The sequence below is a fragment of the Marmota flaviventris genome, chromosome 13 (assembly GCF_047511675.1).
Source record: "Marmota flaviventris isolate mMarFla1 chromosome 13, mMarFla1.hap1, whole genome shotgun sequence".
NCBI lineage: Eukaryota > Metazoa > Chordata > Mammalia > Rodentia > Sciuridae > Marmota > Marmota flaviventris.
Genome location: NC_092510.1, coordinates 52,292,632 through 52,314,128, shown reverse-complemented (window position 1 = coordinate 52,314,128; position 21,497 = coordinate 52,292,632).

The following is a 21,497-nucleotide window of genomic DNA, read 5'->3' as shown; positions in this document are numbered from 1 at the left end:
TTCATTCAGATAATTTATAATATATGTAAAATTACTTAACTTCAAATCCAGCTACTGAAATTCAAAATAAGAGTTTCCTTTCATTCACAGGAGACTTTGTATCCCTCATTTTGCAAACATAACATAATGGGTTCAGCCATTATGGTTCAATGTGGTCTTTGATGCCAGACTGCATGGGTTCAAATCTGAGCTCTGGTGCTTAACAGCTAGTGTGTCCTTAACTGAAGCATGTAACATTGCTGTGCTCTAACTTTCCCTTCTAGAAAATGGGGATAATTATGGCACATACCACATATGGCAATTATAAAGATTAAATGAGGGTTTCTTTTGGAGGGTCAGTACCAGGGATTGAACTCAGGATTGCTGGAACACTGAGCCACATCCCCAGCCTTATTTTGTATCTTATTTAGAGACAGGGTCTCACTGAGTTGCTTAGTGCCTTGCTTTTGCTGAGGCTGGTTTTGAACTTGTGATCCTCAGGCCTCTGCCTCCTGAGCTACTGGGATTATAGGTGTGCGCCACTTCTTCCGGCTGATTAAATGAGTTTTGAACAGTGCCTGACCCTCATTAAGCACTCTGTACAGGCAACTATCATTATGTAGCTATTTTCCAGGATAAAATTGTAATTTATATTAATTTTCCAACAGTATCAGATACTTAGGAACTTTCTCATCTGTACTCTGTAAAAGCCAAAGTCTTTCCCAAAGGTTGAACCTTCATAATCTCCTTTTTCTGGCTGGACTTTAGTGATAGTCTTTGTTCCAGGTCCTTAGAGTCTGAAAAACTAAGCCAGCAATTGGTAGAGTGATGAAGGTAGCAGTCATGTCTGAGAATTACTGAAATTTCCAGGGCATGACCATGACAGGAGAGCCAGGACATGGATGCCCTGGGGAGTCCTGCCAGAGCCAGCTCTTCACAGGGACCCTTTGCCTTTCCACCTTGTCAAAGTTCCAAGGATGGTGAGCTCCAGACTTTTTCTGTCCTCCATCTGTTCACAAACCACAGGCACCTCTAGGTCTCTTTACCTCTCCTCTGTATGATGCCTGGGCTACATCTGCCACGGGGTGACCACAATCCTAAAACAGTTGTCAAACAGAAGCCCCATCCCCTTCCCCTCTGTACACCAGCCCATTGTGACTCACAGGGAAACCATCTGAACACAATCCCAGACCCAGTCCATCCCATCCCTCTCAAACCAGGACAGTCTGATGTTCAAACTAGATATAAACAATTAAACAGAGTATTTGGTCATTCTACCATGAAGTGAGACAAAATAGCAAAAAAAAAAAGATAAAAGAAAAAAGCCAATTTTAAAAAGTCTTTCCCAAGTTTGCATCTTTAAGAAGTACAAAGGTGGGCGACCCAACATGGCGGCGGGCCGGGAGGCAGCGCTTTCAATACCTCCTCAATAACGGGGTCAGAGAGTCGCATTAATATGCTCAGATTCTACCTGCTGAGAAACTTCTAGCAAAATTCCGCTGAAGTGAGACCTGCCGGGAATTAGTAGGATTATTGGAGGTGACAGTTTGCCCCAGACGAGTGGATCTCCGTGGCGCGGAGGTCCAGACCCGCCACCCGCCACTGCTGCGCAGCGACCAGCCTCCGAGGCGACTCAGCAGGTGCGCAGCAGGGACCCTATGAAGAGGTCTCTAACCAAGCCTTCATGAGATAGCGAACCCGGAACCGAAACCAACCGAGACCGGGTAAGACCAGAGACAGGCCAGTCCCACCCCTCCCTGAGGCAAGCCATAGCAGAGAGGTGATGTCACCAGAGTTCGGCCAAGGAATTCCTTCCCAGCGGAATCCGCTTTAGCAGGTGTGTGACTCCCACCCCCACCAGATACATACAGCCAGGAAACCTCAAAAATCTCTCCATGGGCGTGATTGTAGGGGCCGAGGGACTCCCAACCCCCAACTCCCACTGCTGCCAGTGTATAGACCAACTCCAAGACACATAATTATGAAGATATCCAACATACAGAACAAAGAGAGAATATTAAAAGCTAAGAGAGAAAGGAGGCAGATTACATTCAGGGGTAAACCAATTAGGTTAACGGCTGATTTTTCATCACAGACGTTGAAAGCGAGAAGATCCTGGAACAACGTATTTCAAACGCTAAAAAATAATGAATTCCAACCAAGAATACTATATCCAGCAAAATTAAGCTTCAGATTTGACAATGAAATTAAAATATTTCATGATAAACAAAAGTTAAAAGAATTTGCAGCCAGAAAACCAGCACTGCAAGGCATCTTAAGCAAAACACTACAAGAAGAGGAATTGAAAAACAGCACCCAAAACTAACAGTGGGAGGTAACTCAGTAAAGGGAAGGAAAAAAAAATAACCAAAAAGGAAAAACTAGCCATATTAAAATAAATAAATAAACAAGCATGACGGGAAGTACAAACCATAAATCACTAGTAACCTTAAACGTTAATGGCTTAAATTCACCAATCAAGAGACATAGGCTAGTAACCTGGATTTAAAAAACAAATCCAACAATATGCTGCCTTCAGGAGACTCATATGATAGGAAAAGACATACACAGGCTGAAGGTGAAAGGTTGGGAAAAATCATACCACTCACATGGTCCTCGGAAGCAAGCAGGAGTGGCCATACTCATATCGAATAAAATCAACTTCAAACCTAAGTTAATCAAAAGGGATAAAAAGGACACTATATACTGTTAAAAGGAACCATTCACCAACAAGACATAACAATTATCAATATGTATGCACCAAACAATGGTGCTGCAATGTTCATAAAACAAACTCTCCTGAAGTTCAAGAGTCAAATAGACCACAACACAATAATTATGGGTGACTTCAACACACCGCTCTCACCATTGGACAGATCCTCCAGACAAAAGCTGAATAAAGAAACTATAGAACTCAATAACACAATCAATAACCTAGACTTAACCGACATATATAGAATATATCAACCATCATCAAGTGGATACACGTTCTTCACAGCAGCACATGGATCCTTCTCAAAGATAGACCATATATTATGCCATAGGGCAACTCTTAGTAAATATAAAGGTGTGGAGATAATACCATGCATCTTATCTGATCATAATGGAATGAAACTGGAAATCAATGATAAAAGAAGGAAGGAAAAATCCTGCATCACCTGGAAAATGAACAATATGCTACTGAATGATCAATGGGTTACAGAAGACATAAAGGAGGAAATCAAAAAATTCTTAGAGATAAATGACAATACAGACACAACATATCGGAATCTATGGGACACAATAAAAGCAGTTTTAAGAGGGAAATTCATTGCCTGGAGTTCATTCCTCAAAAAAAGAAAAAAACCAACAAATAAATGAGCTTACTCTTCATCTCAAAACCCTAGAAAAGGAAGAACAAAACAACAGCAAATGTAGTAGAAGACAAGAAATAATTAAAATCAGAGCAGAAATCAACGAAATTGAAACAAAAAAAAACATTGAAAAAAATTGATAAAACTAAAAGTTGGTTCTTCAAAAAAATAAATAAGATCGACAGACCCTTAGCCATGCTAACGAAGAGAAGAAGAGAGAGAACTCAAATTACTAACATACGGGATGAAAAAGGCAATATCACAATGGACACTACAGAAATACAGAAGATAATTAGAAATTATTTTGAAACGCTATATTCCAATAAAATAGAAGATAGTGAAGATATCGATAAATTTCTTAAGTCATATGATCTGCTCAGATTGAGTCAGGAAGACACACACAATTTAAACAGACCAATAACAAAGGAGGAAATAGAAGAAGCCATCAAAAGACTACCAACCAAGAAAAGCCCTGGACCGGATGGGTATACAGCGGAGTTTTACAAAACCTTCAAAGAAGAATTAATACCAATACTTTTCAAGTTATTTCAAGAAAAGAAAAAGAAGGAGCTCTTCCAAATTCATTCTATGAGGCCAACATCACCCTGATCCCGAAACCAGACAAAGACACTTCAAAGAAAGAAAACTACAGACCAATATCTCTAATGAACTTAGATGCAAAAATCCTCAATAAAATCCTGGTGAATCGAATACAAAAGCACATCAAAAAAATTGTGCACCATGATCAAGTAGGATTCATCCCTGGGATGCAAGGGTGGTTCAATATACAGAAATCAATAAATTTTATTCACCACATCAATAGACTTAACGATAAGAACCACATGATCATCTCAATAGATGCAGAAAAAGCATTCGACAAAGTACAGCATCCCTTTATGTTCAAAACACTAGAAAAACTAGGGATAACAGGAACTTACCTTGATATTGTAAAAGCTATATATGCTAAGCCTCAGGCTAGCATCATTCTAAATGGAGAAAAACTGAAGGTATTCCCTCTAAAATCTGGAACAAGATAGGGATGCCCTCTCTCACCACTTCTATTCAATTTAGTTCTTGAAATACTAGCCAGAGCAATTAGACAGACAAAAGAAATTAAAGACATAAAAATAGGAAAAGAAGAACTTAAATTATCACTATTTGCGGTTGATATGATACTATATCTAACAGACCCAAAAGGGTCTACAAAGAAACTACTAGAGCTAATAAATGAATTCAGCAAAGTGGCAGGATATAAAATCAACGTGCATAAATCAAAAGCATTCCTGTATATCAGCAACAAAGCTTCTGAAATGGAAATGAGGAAAACTACTCCATTCACAATATCCTCAAAAAAATAAAATACTTGGGAATCAACCTAACAAAAGAGGTGAAAGATTTATACAATGAAAACTACAGAACCCTAAAGAGAGAATTAGAAGACCTTAGAAGATGGTAAAATATACCCTGTTCATGGATAGGCAGAACTAACATCATCAAAATGGTGATATTATCAAAAGTTCTCTACAGGTTTAATGCGATGCCAATCAAAATCCCAACGGCATTTCTTGTAGAAATAGATAAAGCAATCATGAAATTAATATGGAAAAACAAAAGACCCAGAATAGCAAAAGCAATTCTAAGCAGGAAGTGTGAATCTGGCGGTATAGCGATACCAGATTTCAAACTGTACTACAGAGCAATAGTAACAAAAACAGCATGGTACTGTTACCAAAACAGGCGGGTGGACCAATGGTACAGAATAGAGGACACAGAGACCAATCTACAAAATTACAACTTTCTTATATTTGATAAAGGGGCTAAAAGCATGCAATGGAGGAAGGATAGCATCTTCAACAAATGGTGCTGGGAAAACTGGAAATCCATATGCAACAAAATGAAACTGAATCCCTTTCTCTCGCCATGCACAAAAGTTAACTCAAAATGGATCAAAGATCTTGATATCAAATCAGAGACTCTGCATCTGATAGAAGAAAAAGTTGGCTCTGATCTATATATTGTGGGGTCGGGCTCCAAATTCCTTAATAGGACACCCATAGCACAAGAGTTAATAACAAGAATCAACAAATGGGACTTACTTAAACTAAAAAGTTTTTTCTCAGCAAGAGAAACAATAAGAGAGGTAAATAGGGAGCCTACAACCTGGGAACAAATTTTTACTCCTCACACTTCAGATAGAGCCCTAATATCCAGAGTATACAAAGAACTCAAAAAATTAAACAATAAGATAACAAATAACCCAATCAACAAATGGGCCAAGGACCTGAACAGACACTTCTCAGAGGAGGATATACAATTAATTAATAAGTACATGAAAAAATGCTCACCATCTCTAGCAGTCAGAGAAATGCAAATCAAAACCATTCTAAGATACCATTTTACTCCAGTAAGATTGGCAGCCATTATGAAGTCAAACAACAATAAGTGCTGGTGAGGATGTGGGGAAAAGGGTACACTTGTACACTGCTGGTGGGACTGCAAATTGGTATGGCCAATTTGGAAAGCAATATGGAGATTCCTGGGAAAGCTGGGAATGGAACCACCATTTGACCCAGCTATCGCCCTTCTCGGACTATTCCCTGAAGACCTTAAAATAGCATACTATAGGGATACTGCCACATCAATGTTCATAGCAACACAAATCACAATAGCTAGACTGTGGAACTAACCTAGATGCCCTTAAATAGATGAATGGATTAAAAACATGTGGCATTTATGCACAATGGAGTATTACACAGCACTAAAACATGACAAAATCATGGAATTTGCAGGGAAATGGATGGCATTAGAGCAGATTATGCCAAGTGAAACTAGCCAATCCCTAAAAAACAAATGCCAAATGTCTTCTTTGATATAAGGAGAGCAACTAAGAACAGAGCAGGGAGGACGAGCAGGAGGAAAAGATTAATATTAAACAGAGACGAGTGGTCGGAGGGAAAGTGAGAGAGAAGGGAAATTGCATGGAAATGGAAGGAGACCCTCATTGTTACACGAAATTACATATAAGAGGTTGTGAGGGGAAAGGGGAAAAAAAAACAAGGGAGAGAATTGAATTACAGCAGATGGGGTAGACAGAGAAGATGGGAGGGGAGGGAGGGGGGATAGTAGGGGATAGGAAAGGTAGCAGAATACAACAGTCACTAATATGGCATTATGTAAAAACGTGGATGTGTAACCGATGTGATTCTGCAATCTGTATTTGGGGTAAAAATGGGAGTTCATAACCCACTTGAATCAAATGTATAAAAGATGATATGTCAAGACCTATGTAATGTTTTGAACAACCAATAAAAAAACATAAGAAGCAAAAAGGCAAACAATTTTATTACTTAATTTACAAAGTCCAATCCACTGTCAGGATATCTACTAAATTCACAAACTGAAGATCTTCTGATTCACTTAAGGTCCAGAGGAGCATTTGGGGCAACAGAACATTGTGTAGTATCTTTTGAACAACAGCAATTACTGAGAAAATTCCTATTCAAAGTGGGGATTTATAAAAACATTATTTTCTTTTAAAGAATGGTGGAGGGGCTGAGCTGTGGCTCAGTGGTAGAGCGCTTGTCTAGCATGCATGAGGCCCTAGTTTCAATCCTCAGCACCATATGAAAATAAATAAATAAAATAAAGATATTGTGTCTGACTACAACTAAAAAAAAAAAAAAAAGAAAGAAAAGAATGGTGAATATGCTATGTATTACTGCCCCCCAGTGTTCATTGCCAGTATTGATATTTCACATCTTCCTCCCTCCCTCCCTCCCTTCCTTCCTTCCTTCCTGTTTCTGTTTCTTTTTTGTTGATTTCTATTTTTATAAGACAGGGATCTAGCTCTGTTGCCCAGGATGTCTCTTAATTCTTGTGCTCAAATTCTCCTCTTGCCTCAGCCTTTCAAGGAGATGAGAATACAGGCATGCACCAACATGCCTGGAGACAGAGTGCATTTATTTTAAAAGAATAGCACTCTAGTAATGCTTCTTTTCTTTCAATTTTGATGAAGATGGCTTGTTTTGTTCAATGTTCAATAAGTTCTCACTGTATTCCTAGATTAAAATTTAGTATTCAGAATAGTGAATCTACAAATCAAGGCAACAAGAGTAACAACAACAACTCAACAAAGCACACCTGGGAATGAGTATTAGGTACCTCAAGGGTTGCTCTGAATATTAAGTCTTGTTAGGGTATTCCAAAATTGGCAATATTTGAAAAAGAAAAAGTACCCCTGTGAAAACTACTCAGGCACCATTCTACAAGGAAGGTTTAATTGTCTTTCTTCTCTGGCTACATGGCTCTTGGATATTAGCATTTCTGCTCTGGGAGTTGACAAAAACAAATGAACAGTTCATGGATTGATCACTAGTTAGCATGGCTGGTGAGATATCTGGTGGGGGTAGAGGGTGAACTGCACTCACTAAGAACACTTATTTCAAGAAAAAGTAACATTTAGATCTAAATAATAATTAGGTATTTCCTTAGATTCTTCTGACTCCTGTGTAAAATTTTTGACACTAATTATTCCCCAAAGATACAGTTTAGATGTAAAAGTGTCACACTTCTCTGCATATGCCCCTTCAACTATGCTGAATCACCACAATACACTCAACTGACCAATGCCCTTCTTTATTCCTTATGCACATAAGAGGCTGTAAAAAGACTATAAAAGAAATCTGAGTCTGTATGTATGGGTGTGAATGTACAATAATTAGATGTATAAATGTTATATATGTATATGTGTAAACATATATGTTATAAATTAATGTTTCTGAGCCCCTCTTCTGCTAGGCTGCTGGGGATTTGAATCAGGCTTTTTATTGAGATTTCCAATAAGCCCCACTCCAACTTTAGCCCCAGCATTGCCTGAGGGTCTAAGGACCAGAACATTCAGCAAAATCCTTCTGGTCTCTGTGGTCATAGATGTACTATGGGAATGGATGAGGAAAATATATAATAAAGTCATTAAATAATTTGCTTTGAATTCACAGCAAATGCTTAGTAGAATATTGCTAAAAGTTGGGTCTTCTGACTGCTCATGAAAATAATAATAATAATAATAATTATTTTATTATTATTATTATTATTTTGGTACTGGGGTTAAACCCAGGGCACTTTATCACTGAGTTCCATTCCCAATTCTTCTTATTTTATTTTCATACAGGGTCTCACTAGGTTGCCTGGGCTGGGTTTGAACTTGCCATCTACCTGTCTCAACCTTCTTCGTAACTGGGATTACAGGCATGTGCCAGGTGAAAACTCACATATTTTTAAAGAATCAGATTAATTTTATTAATCTTTTTGGAGTTGAATTCATAATTCATACTATTCTCTGTTTTTTATGTTTTAGGTCTTTCCTCACCTTTCCCTCCTCCCCACCAAATAATAATATTGCCTGTTATTTATTGAGCTGTGCTAAGTGCTTTGTATTCACAGTCTGAATTGATCCTTACATCAAACCTGTGAGAAATAATTATTTTCCCCATTTTACAGATGAAGTTCAAAAAAGTTAAATAGCGTGTCCATAAGAGTCAGAATTAGGTCTGAATTTAGTTTTTCTGACTCTAAAACCTATTAATTACCATGCTTTCTTGCTTTTTCTAATAAAATTAAAGGAGGGGAAGAAATACTATCCTATAATTTTCTAAAACTAAGTCAAATCAAAACATATTTTACTTACTTTGGTAGAACTATAGACACTATGATGATACTAAACCATTGGTTGGGTTCTATTCTCAGCCTAATTTTTCAATGACAAGCTGGTACAGCAGATAAATTCATCCAAAAGGAAATTTAGAATAAAACTACTATAAATGCATCATAGTAACTAAGAACTAATACTGTAAGACCATTAGGAATAAAGATGTTACCAAGAATAAAGTAGCACTCTTAGGGAACAGTGTAGGGGTGCACATCACTGGTTTAGTACAATGTTTACCTAAATGTATTTTTCCACTTATCTCCATTTTAAAAGGCTTCCAGATTGTCATGACTGGCTTTAATATTCTATGAAAAAAAATTGAGTAAAATTCCCTAACCCTTTAAGAAACAAATAGCAAATAAACATAGATAAGTTTTTTAAAAGCCCATAAGAAATGAGAGAAAAATGCCATTTGTAATTTCAACTTCAAAGAGAACTTTTCAGAAGCCCAAAACATAAAAATGGAAATATCTTTTATTCAAGCCTGCCATCTTGAGGTCAATTAGAGAAACACTTAGTCTCTTTGGAGCAATCTATGACATATAAAAAGACCATGATTTGGGGAAAGGAAGTTTTAAAAGCAAATACTTCAATACAAAGTAAAAAAACAAGAATTAATTTCAGGAAGCATGCATCTAAAACTTGCCACTATCAGCATGGTAATGGTCATGAGGGGTTTGCCAGTGCCTTCCGGCTAAAGATCACTAGAAATACACCAAATTGAACAAGGTGGGTTACTTACATTGCAGTGAGGAAGAACATATTTCACAGGGAACTGTGGGGTGTCCCAGTAGAGGGTGTCAAAAAGGAAGTATAGCATTCAAGATTTAAGAAAATGGAGCTTTGCTCTGGATTGGAAGTATGGAGCATTCATTGAAATTAATGTATCAACATTATCTGAAGTCCATAGTTTGTTCAGATTTCCTTGCTTTTTACCTAATGTCCTTTTTCTTTTCTTTTGGTGTTGGGGATTAAACCCAGGGCCTTTCACATGCCAGGCAAGAGCTCTACCACTGAGCTACATCCCAAACACTAATTCCTTTTCTATTCCAGAATCCCATCTAAATACCATGTGACATTTAATTATTATACCATTTTAGGCTACTCTTGGGTGTGACAATTTCTCAAACTTTTTCTGTTTACCAATAACAGTTTAGAGGGGTAATGATCAAGTGTTTTGTAGGATGCCTTTCCACTGGAATTTGTCTAACATTTTCCTCTCATTTAAACTGTTATTATGGGTTTGGGGGAGTAAATCACAGAAATGAAGCTCCACTTTCATCCTGTTATATTGAGGTAATACCATCAACATGATTTTTTATTGTTGATATTGACTCCATCACCTGGCTGAGGTAGTTCTTGTCAGGTTTCTCCACTCTAAAACTTCAATTTCCTCCGACTTTCCATGTTGTATTCTTCAGAAAGAAGTCAAGTACCTATGGACCATACATAAGGAGAAACTTTTGTCCCCACTTCTCTAAGACAGAAATTCTACATAAATTATTTGGTATTTTTCTACATGGGTTATTGATCTATTCGCCCCCATTCATTTTTTTTATTTACTCAATCATTTATTTTTGTCCATATGGATTTATGGTTATTTGTTTTATACTTTGGATTATTATCTGATACTTTATTGAATTGTTCCAGGAACTTTTTAAGTTGGTCTCTGTGTTTCTTTGATGTACCTCTATGGATGTACCTTTTTTGTTTCGTTTTCTTCTTTTTTGAGCACTTACTTACTTTCTGCTACACAGTGCTCCAGGCTCATCTTGTATATTTTTTGCCTGAGTTCTAGAATCAACAGTTTCCTCCAAGAGCACCGGCTCCTTTTATTGCAAACCAAGATCTGGGGGCTAGGTATGCACAATGTTACTTGGGCATCATTGTTTCTGGACTCTCTCATCTGGGTTCATATTATGTCTCCAACTCTATTTCATTACCCTTGGATCCTTCTATCCTCCTCCCTTACTATATGTAAATTCCCACTCCAATAGTAAGAATCCTGGTTCCCACCAACTGCCTTCCATTTACCTAATTCTCTAGTTCCAGAGTACACTTATGGTAATATCACAATTGTTAATGTATGTCCCCATGGAAAACAATTTTTAACTAAGTTCAGTGAGACTTTATATGTTAAGCATAAATTTAAATTTTGATTAATATAACCTGCTTGGAAAGCTTTAGTTTTTTTAAAGTATAAATAATTAACACACAGTTAAATAAGGATTATCAAAGGGGAGTCTCAAGAAAGGCTAGTTCCCCAACAGAGGTAAGAAACAATGGGATATTGTTTTCTTCTGAAGGTAAAGAAAGAAGGGGGAATGGATTTGAAGTATCATAGCAATAGGCAGTGATACATAAAGGAAAAAGTAACAGCAGCAGTTCCTGATGTTAGTGACCAGCAGAAAAACTATGAACATTTTTATAAGTAGAAGAATTTGTAAAGCGTAAGAATCATTAAGTTTTTTTTTTCAGTGAAGATTCTAGAACTAACTTAATTAAAATTTTTACATGTTTTACCATTGCTGGCTCTTGAAGAAGATGTATGTGACTTGGCTATTGGAGGTAATAATGAAAGAATGAAAGAAACAATAGATGTCTAATGATCCCCATCCGTTAGAATTCCTCAATATATTCACAACCTTTATAACAAAATTATTTGTTAATCCAGAATTCTAGAAAACCATTTGCTACACAGTTATTGTTTTAGTCTTTGTGCTTGATCATGAGATATTCCTTTTAATTCAAAAGTATTCAATAGCTGGGCTCTATGGCGCACACCTGTAATTCCAGCTTCGGAGGCTAAGACAGGAGAATCTCAAGTTCAAAGCCAGCCTCAGTGACAGCGAGGTGCTAAGCAACTCAGTGAGACCCTATCTCTAAATCAAATACAAAATAGGGCTGGGGATGTGGCTCAGTGCTTGAGTAGCCCTGAGTTCAATACCTAGTACCAAAAAAAAAAAAAAATGTATAAATGTATTCAATAACTGAAAGCTACTTGTATCAGAATATTTAACGTGTGTTATTTAACCTAAGAAGATAAACTCTCTTTATAACTTATCAGTTTAAATACAAGTCTGGTAAATAAAGTTTTTTATGACACTTTAGCTAAAGTTAGGGAAATTGTAGACAAAATTAACTATTCTTGTCTTTTATTGCTCTGAGCATTTATTTCATATCATTTTGGCCATTTCTAGAAACAAAAATATATATGTCTTATAGATATACAAAATATAGTTATCCAAACATTTAATTAATCTATTATTATTTTAAGAAATTGGGTCAAATTACATTCAGTAATTAGTGTTTTGTATATTTATGAACTGCTCAGGTATTCAAAGATTATTTCTAAATGTACTTACTCATTTTTCTATGATCCTAAATTTAGTGCTATATCTGGAAATTGCAATTTATTCAACATTATATCTTTTTATTTAGAGCATTGCAAGTTTTCATAATATTGAATTTTTTAAAATTATTTATCATTATATATTATATTTAGCGCACAAATAAGTAATTTTTAATTTTAAGCAAGCTATGGAAATAGTGATAGTTCATTTAACTCATAAAATCAATACAGGACAATTTAAATTATGAGAAATTTAACACTAGTCTTGAACCAATCATAATATTGTGATAACAGTATTTTTATAGGGTCAAATAATTTTAGAGACTCTAAATCATAAAAATTCCTCTTTTATCTTGAAATTAAAATTTTTCTTACTATTTCATAGATATAAAAACAAATATTGTGTAAAGATATTTTCCAGTACCTATAAAAATAATGACTTTTTCTTTCTGTTAGAAAATACTTGTATTAGATATTTCTACAATACAATAAAAATGAATATATAATTTTAATCAGTCTTCACAGTTTGTGAGAAAGGAGAAAAGCAAATAGAACAAAAAAAGTGACATATATTTAGTTTTGAAAAAATTTGAGCCCTTGACAATTTTATCAAAGTTGTCAAGTTATAAAATTTTAAAGTCATCACTTATTAATTCTTGAAGAGTAGAAACAAAAGGATAATATCAATGTTAAATAAAATAAGCAAGACAACTATTAGAAGATTTCTTTTAATCTTTTTTTTTTTTTTTTTGCTGAGCTACCTCTCAAATGAACAATCGTGTTAATGTCAAAAATTTCCAAAAGTGACCACTGCAATTCCAAAGAGTTCTATCAAGAACATCCGTGGGACCCAACATGGCAGCCAGCGAGGAAGCAGCACTTTCAATACCTCCACAGTAACGGGATCAAAGAGACCCATTAATACACCTACATGCTACCTGCTGAGAAACCTCTAGCAAAATTCCGCTGAAAGGAGACCTGCCAGGAATTAGTAAGTCTACTGGAAGTATCAGTTTGTCCTGGCCACGAGGTGCAGGGGCCCAGTCCCGCCAGCGTCCGCCTAAAGGCCGCTGCCAGCCCGGCGGCGAACGTTCAAACAGCCACTGCCTGCCCGGGCCCCTGCCGGCCCGGCTCTGTAAACCGCCCCCGGTGGTTCGGCGCTGCAAACGACACTCCCCGCCCCCTCGGGTGAACAGCTCCTGACCCCCGGCTCTGCGAACAGCCCCACCCGCCCCGCACTGCGAACAGCTCCGCGAACACCACAGCAAACGGGATACCACCTTGGCAGAGAGCTGACGTCACGGGCGGAGGAGATAACTTCATTGAAACCAGCGCGACAGGTGTGCAATCCCCTAGCCATCTCTCTCCACACAGCAGGGAAACCTTAAGAACCCCTCCCAGCTCTCCTGTGAGCTCCATAGCCAGACCGAGGGAATCAGGAGTGGCACGGGACTCGCAGCGCGGAACTCCCGGCTACCGCTCGCACCAGTGCTGACAACTGAGGCCTCTTGCACCAGCTACCGGGGGCGTGGCTACTGGAGGGCAAGCAAATTCGCTGGGGGTTCTCACCCCCAAGCTCTACAAACTTAGGGTCTGAGGGAGGCAAACAGGGAGAGTGTGCCCAGGCCTTCAGGAAAACAGGGCTCCCAGGAGCAGCAGACCTGGTGTGTAACCAGTATTGTGGTAAGCGTCACAGGTGAGCAGGGCCTGGCTTGAGGAAACACAAGAGAAGGCCCGAGGCACTCAGGATTGGAGACCCGCCCAGTCTGGGACGAAGAACTGCTGCACAGTGAATGGTTCCCACCTATTGAGAGGAGAAGCTTGGCCCAGTGGGCACAGCTCCACCTACTGGAAGAGAAGTTAATCGAACTCTATGACTGCATTTATTATTATTTTTCTTTTTCTTTCATTTTCATTTTTTTTGGTTGGTGTTGTTGTTCTTTAACTTTTTTTAATGTTTTTAATTTTTTTTAATTTTTCTATTTTATTATTATTAGTATTATTTCTTTAAATTTTAATTTTCATTTTTTTATTATCTTTATTATTTAAAAAAAATTTTTTTCTTCCTTTATTTTCTATTTTTTTTATTTTGTCTTTTCATTTCTTTTCAATTTTCTTATTCCCCCTTCCTTGAATTCTACCTGCCTACTCTCATTCTCTTTAGTGACTTCTTCCCTTCCCTTCTATTATACAAGCATCAAATAAATTTATAAGAATAAACAGTAACTCAGCAGTCAAATAGAACAAGAAGTAACATGAGCAGCATAAAAAAGCAAGGAAGAAAAGGAGTACAAACAATGAAGGACAGCCTAAATATTCAGGAGGATCTAGAGTCATTAGAAAAATGGTCATATAAAGATCTCAAGGAATACCTTAGACAGATGGAATGGAACCTTAAAGAGGATACGAGACAGCAAATCCAAACAGTGAAAGAACACATTGAAAGTGAATTACATAAACAGATAAAAGAAGAAGTTAAGCATCTTTATCAAGAGATAGAGATTATTAAAAAAATCAAACAATAATTCTAGAAATGAAGGAAACGATAAACCAAATTAAAAACTCAATTGAGAGTATCACTAACAGAATGGAGCAAGTAGAAGCCAGAACATCAGATAATGAAGACAAAATATATCATCTTGAAAAGAGTCTAGCCAACTCAGAAAGGCTGGTAAAAAATCACGAGAAAAACATCCAAGAGATATGGGATAATATAAAAAAACCAAACTTAGGAGTCATCGGGATAGAGGAAGGTACAGAGATTCAAACCAAGGGAATGAGTAGCCTGCTGAATGAAATAATTACAGAAAACTTTCCATAAATAAAAAAGGAAATGGATATACAAATTTTAGATGCATACAGGACACCGAGCACACAAAATCACAGTAGACCAATGCCAAGACACATTGTTATGAAGATATCCAATATACAGAACAAAGAGAAAATATTAAAAGCTACAAGAGAAAGGAGGAAGATTACATTCAGGGGTAAACCAATAAGGTTAACAACGGATTTTTCATCACAGACCCTGAAAGTGAGAAGATCCTGGAACAACATATTTCAAACACTGAAAGACAATGGTTGCCAACCAAGAATTCTGTATCCAGCAAAATTAAGCTTCAGGTACGACAACGAAATAAAAATCTTTCATGATAAACAAAAGCTAAAAGAATTTGCAGCCAGAAAACAAGCATTGCAAAGCATCTTGAGCAAAACACTACATGAGGAAGAAATGAAAAACAATAACCAAAACCATCAGTGGGAAGTGCCTCTGTAAAGACAGAGGGTGGGGGGAAAGCTAATCATGGATAAACAAACTAAATTAAAAAAAAAGAAGAAGAAGATAAATAATCAAACATGGCTGGAAGTACAAACCATATATCAATAGTAACTCTAAACGTTAATGGCTTAAACTCTCCAATAAAGTGACATAGGCTGGTAACATGGATTAAAAAAAACAAATCCAACAATATGCTGCCTCCAGGAGACACATCTGATTGGAAAAGACATACACAGGCTGAAGATGAAAGGTTGGGAAAAAATATACCACGCACACGGTCCTTGTAAGCAAGCAGGGGTGGCCATCCTCATATCGAATAAAATCGACTTCAATACTAAGTTAATCAAAAGGGATAAGGAAGGACATTATATACTGTTAAAAGGAACCATTCACCAGCAAGACATAACAATTATCAATATTTATGCACCAAATAATGGTGCTGCAATGTTCATAAAACAAATTCTCCTCAAGTTCAAGAATCAAATAGACCACAACACAATAATCATGGGTGACTTCAACACACCGCTCTCACCATTGGACAGATCCTCCAAACAAAAGTTGAATAAAGAAACTATAGAACTCAATAACACAATCAATAACCTTGACTTAACTGACATATATAGAATATATCAACCATCATCAAGTGGATATACTTTTTTCTCAGCAGTACATGGATCCTTCTCAAAAATAGACCATATATTATGCCATAGGGCAACCCTCAGTAAATATAAAGGGGTGGAGATAATACCATGCATTTTATCTGATCATAATGGAATGAAACTGGAAATCAATGATAAAAGAAGGAAGGAAGAATCCTACATCACATGGAAAATGAACAATATGTTACTGAATGATCAATGGGTTACGGAAGACATAAAGGAGGAAATCAAAAAATTCTTCTAGATAAATGAAAATGCAGACACAACATATCTGAATCTATGGGACACAATGAAAGCAGTTTTAAGAGGGAAATTCATCGCCTGGAGGTCATTCCTCAAAAAAAGGAAAAACCAACAAATAAATGAGCTCACACTTCATCTCAAAGCCCTAGAAAAGGAAGAGCAAAACAACAGCAAATGTAGCAGAAGGCAAGAAATAATTAAAATCAGAGCGGAAATCAACGAAATTGAAACAAAAGAAACTATTGAAAAAATTAACAAAACTAAAAGTTGGTTCTTCGAAAAAATAAATAAGATCGACAGACCCTTAGCCATGCTAATGAAGAGAAGAAGAGAGAGAACTCAAATTACTAACATACGGGATGAAAAAGACAATATCACAACAGATGCTACAGAAATACAGAAGACAATTAGAAATTATTTTGAAAAACTATATTCCAATAAAATAGAAGATAGTGAAGACATCGATAAATTTCTTATGTCATATGATTTGCCCAGACTGAGTCAGGAGGATACTCACAACATAAACAGACCTATAACAATGGATGAAATAGAAGAAGCAATCAAAAGACTTCCAACCAAGAAAAGCCCAGGACCAGATGGGTATACAGCGGAGTTTTACAAAACCTTTAAAGAAGAATTATTACCAATACTTTTCAAGTTATTTCAGGAAATAGAAAAAGATGGAGCTCTGACAAATTCATTCTATGAGTCCAACATCACCCTGATTCCGAAACCAGACAAAGACACCTCAAAGAAAGAAAACTACAGACCAATATCTCTGATGAACCTAGATGCAAAAATCCTCAATAAACTTCTGGCAAATCGGATACAAAGGCACATCAAAAAAATTGTGCACCATGATCAAGTAGGATTCATCCCTGGGATGCAAGGATGGTTCAATATATGGAAATCAATAAATGTTATACACCACATCAATAGACTTAAAGATAAGAACCATATGATCATCTCGATAGATGCAGAAAAAGCATTCGACAAAGTACAGCATCCCTTTATGTTCAAAACATTAGAAAAACTAGGGATAACAGGAACTTACCTCGATATAGTAAAAGCTATATATGCTAAGCCTCAGGCTAGCATCATTCTGAATGGAGAAAAATTGAAGGCATTCCCTCTAAAATCTGGAACAAGACAGGGATGCCCTCTATCACCACTTCTATTCAATATAGTTCTCGAAACACTGGCCAGAGCAATTAGACTGACAAAAGAAATTAAAGGCATAAAAATAGGAAAAGAAGAACTTAAATTATCACTATTTGCAGATGACATGATTCTATACCTAGAAGACCCAAAAGGGTCTACAAAAAAACTACTAGAACTAATAAATGAATTCAGCAAAGTGGCAGGATATAAAATCAACACGCATAAATCAAAGGCATTTCTGTATATCAGTGACAAAACTTCTGAAATGGAAATGAGGAAAAACACTCCATTCACAATATCCTCAAAAAAAATAAAATACTTGGGAATCAACCTAACAAAAGAGGTGAAAGATCTATACAATGAAAACTACAGAACCCTAAAAAGAGAAGTAGAAGAAGATCTTAGAAGATGGAAAAATATACCCTGTTCATGGATAGGAAGAACTAACATCATCAAAATGGCGATATTACCAAAAGTTCTCTATAGGTTTAATGCAATGCCAATCAAAATCCCAATGGCATTTCTTATAGAAATAGATAAAACAATCATGAAATTCATATGGAAAAATAAAAGACCCAGAATAGCAAAAGCAATTCTAAGCAGGAAGTGTGAATCAAGCGGTATAGCGATACCAGATTTCAAACTATATTACAGAGCAATAGTAACAAAAACAGCATGGTACTGGTACCAAAACAGGTGGGTGGACCAATGGTACAGAATGGAGGACACAGAGACTAATCCACAAAGCTACAACTATCTTATATTTGATAAAGGAGCTAAAAGCATGCAATGGAGGAAGGATAGCATCGTCCACAAATGGTGCTGGGAAAACTGGAAATTCATATGCAACAAAATGAAACTGAATCCCCTCCTCTCGCCATGCACAAAAGTTAACTCAAAGTGGATCAAGGAGCTAGATATCAAATCAGAGACTCTCTGTCTGATAGAAGAAAAAGTTGGCTCCGATCTACATATTGTGGGGTCGGGCTCCAAATTCCTTAATAGGACACCCATAGCACAAGAGTTAATAACAAGAATCAACAAATGGGACTTACTTAAACTGAAAAGTTTTTTCTCAGCAAGAGAAACAATAAGAGAGGTAAATAGGGAGCCTACATCCTGGGAACAAATTTTTACTCCTCACACTTCATATAGAGCCCTAATATCCAGAGTATACAAAGAACTCAAAAAATTAGACAATAAGATAACAAATAACCCAGTCAACAAATTGGCCAAGGACCTGAACAGACACTTCTCAGAGGAGGACATACAATCAATCAACAAGTACATGAAAAAATGCTCACCATCTCTAGCAGTCAGAGAAATGCAAATCAAAACCACCCTAAGATACCATCTCACTCCAGTAAGATTGGCAGCCTTTATGAAGTCAAACAACAACAAGTGCTGGAGAGGATGTGGGGAAAAGGGTACTTTTGTACATTGCTGGTGGGACTGCAAACTGGTGCGGCCAATTTGGAAAGCAGTATGGAGATTTCTGGGAAAGCTGGGAACGGAACCACCATTTGACCCAGCTATTGCCCTTTTCGGACTATTCCCTGAAGACCTTAAAAGAGCATACTACAGGGATACTGCCACATCGATGTTCATAGCAGCACAATTCACAATTGCTAGACTGTGGAACCACCCCAGATGCCCTTCAATAGATGAATGGATTAAAAAATGTGGCATTTATACACCATGGAGCATTACGCAGCACTAAAAAATGACAAAATCATGGAATTTGCAGGGAAATGGATGGCACTAGAGCAGATTATGCTTAGTGAAGCTAGCCAATCCCTAAAAAACAAATGCCAAATGTCTTCTTTGATATAAGGAGAGCAACTAAGAACAGAGCAGGGAGGAAGAGCAGGAAGAAAAGATTAACATTAAACAGAGACATGAGGTGGGAGGCAAAGGGTGAGAAAAGGGAAATTGCATGGTAATGGAGGGAGACCCTCATTGTTATACAAAATTACATATAAGAGGTTGTGAGGGGAATGGGAAAATAAACAAGGAGAGAAATGAATTACAGTAGATGGGGTAGAGAGAGAAGATGGGAGGGGAGGGTAGGGGGGATAGTTGAGGATAGGAAAGGTAGCAGAATACAACAATTACTAATATGGCATTATGTAAAAATGTGGATGTGTAACCGATGTGATTCTGCAATCTGTATTTGGGGTAAAATTGGGAGTTCATAACCAACTTGAATCTAATGCATGAAATATGGTATGTCAAGAGCTTTGTAATGTTTTGAACAACTAATAATAAAAAAAAAAGAGCATCCGTGTACAAGTTAGTATTATGGTGAAACAACATGATGAAGGAAGAAGATGTTAGCTGGAAGAAATATTATTTTACATTGAGGAGATTCCATAAGGACTGATGGGTCCTCTCTATAAGGTTGATGTTTGTGTAATTTTGTGTCTTCAGAATTTGACCAAAAGGACCAGAAAAACTACCCAGTAACAGACAAATATAAGCAAAGTCATTCATAAGGACACAAAGATTTGACAAAGAAGAAGTGCTTATAAGGTTTTGATTTGATGAGGTCAGGCAATTAGTCCAAACAAAAGTCTTAGGAGATCTTCTAAACTCTTCAGTACCCATGGCTGGGTCAAGGAAGAGTTACCAGATGTATGTCCATCCTGTACTTAAAGAGACTTTTTTACCTATAGGCAAACAACCCTCAAGATACTCATGACAAGTAGACAAGACAAAAGGCCATGTGACACAAAGTAAGAAAATAATTGCATTAAGGAAAAATTAAAATTCAACCAGATAAGCAAAAAACAAGCAAGTAAAAACAACAAAAAATCCAGAAAGAAAAAAGTGATAAAAAAATTAAAAAGCAAGAGACCTTATTCCCAGGAATATAAAATAAATGAAAAGGCTTTGGGGAATAAACATAGCTCAAGTCAGAACACAGTTCTCTTTTTGGCAGGGGAAGGTAGAGAAGAGAGAGAGAAGAAAAACTCCAACGTATACACTATTACTGATTTGAGGCCCTACCTAGCTAATGAGGTCTTCAGATGAAGCTCAGCAAAGTTCCATCTTTGTCAAGGATCACAAGGAACTCATCTATAATTGAATATAGTGGATTATGACTCATTACAGTGAGGGATAACACACACCATGGGTATCACATTTAGAAGTGTCACAAGAACTTACTATAAAATTTTTTATCAAAAGTATAAGGACGTGGGGCTTTGCTCTGGATTGAATTCTATCAGAAATGGGGTAATTCTATGATTGAGTATCTTAATAAGTGCCTTCTAGAAATTGGGAAAATCAGAGTGAGGCTAAGTCTGTATTTGGTAAAGAAAGCACCAGTCAGTCATTAGCCAGGATGGGAGTATGTTCAGGCCATTTTTATGGTGTGGATCAATTTTTTGTTAAGGTGTGCTGGGAAAGTTGGTCTCTGTGTCATTTTCTTAGAGAGCTGTTTTAGGAATGAAACAAGTTAATATGACACCCAACAATGTCCATGTTATTGTCTATGTTTGAACATGATTAGAGAGGGCCCTTATTTTTTTTATCTATGATAATTACTGAGTGGTCTTGTTTGATTTTGATAATTTGTGAAGTTTTTATGTTTAAGAGAAAAATACCAAGGCCAGCTCTTAGCAAATACAAGGCTTAGCGCACAGCAGCAAGCCAGCTCCCAGACATCAAGAGATACTTTTCTCTTTGTAAATGCCTGGAACCTAAACCTTGGGGTAGGTGTGGAGAGTATATGCATAGATTAAAAAAGAAAAGAAAAAAC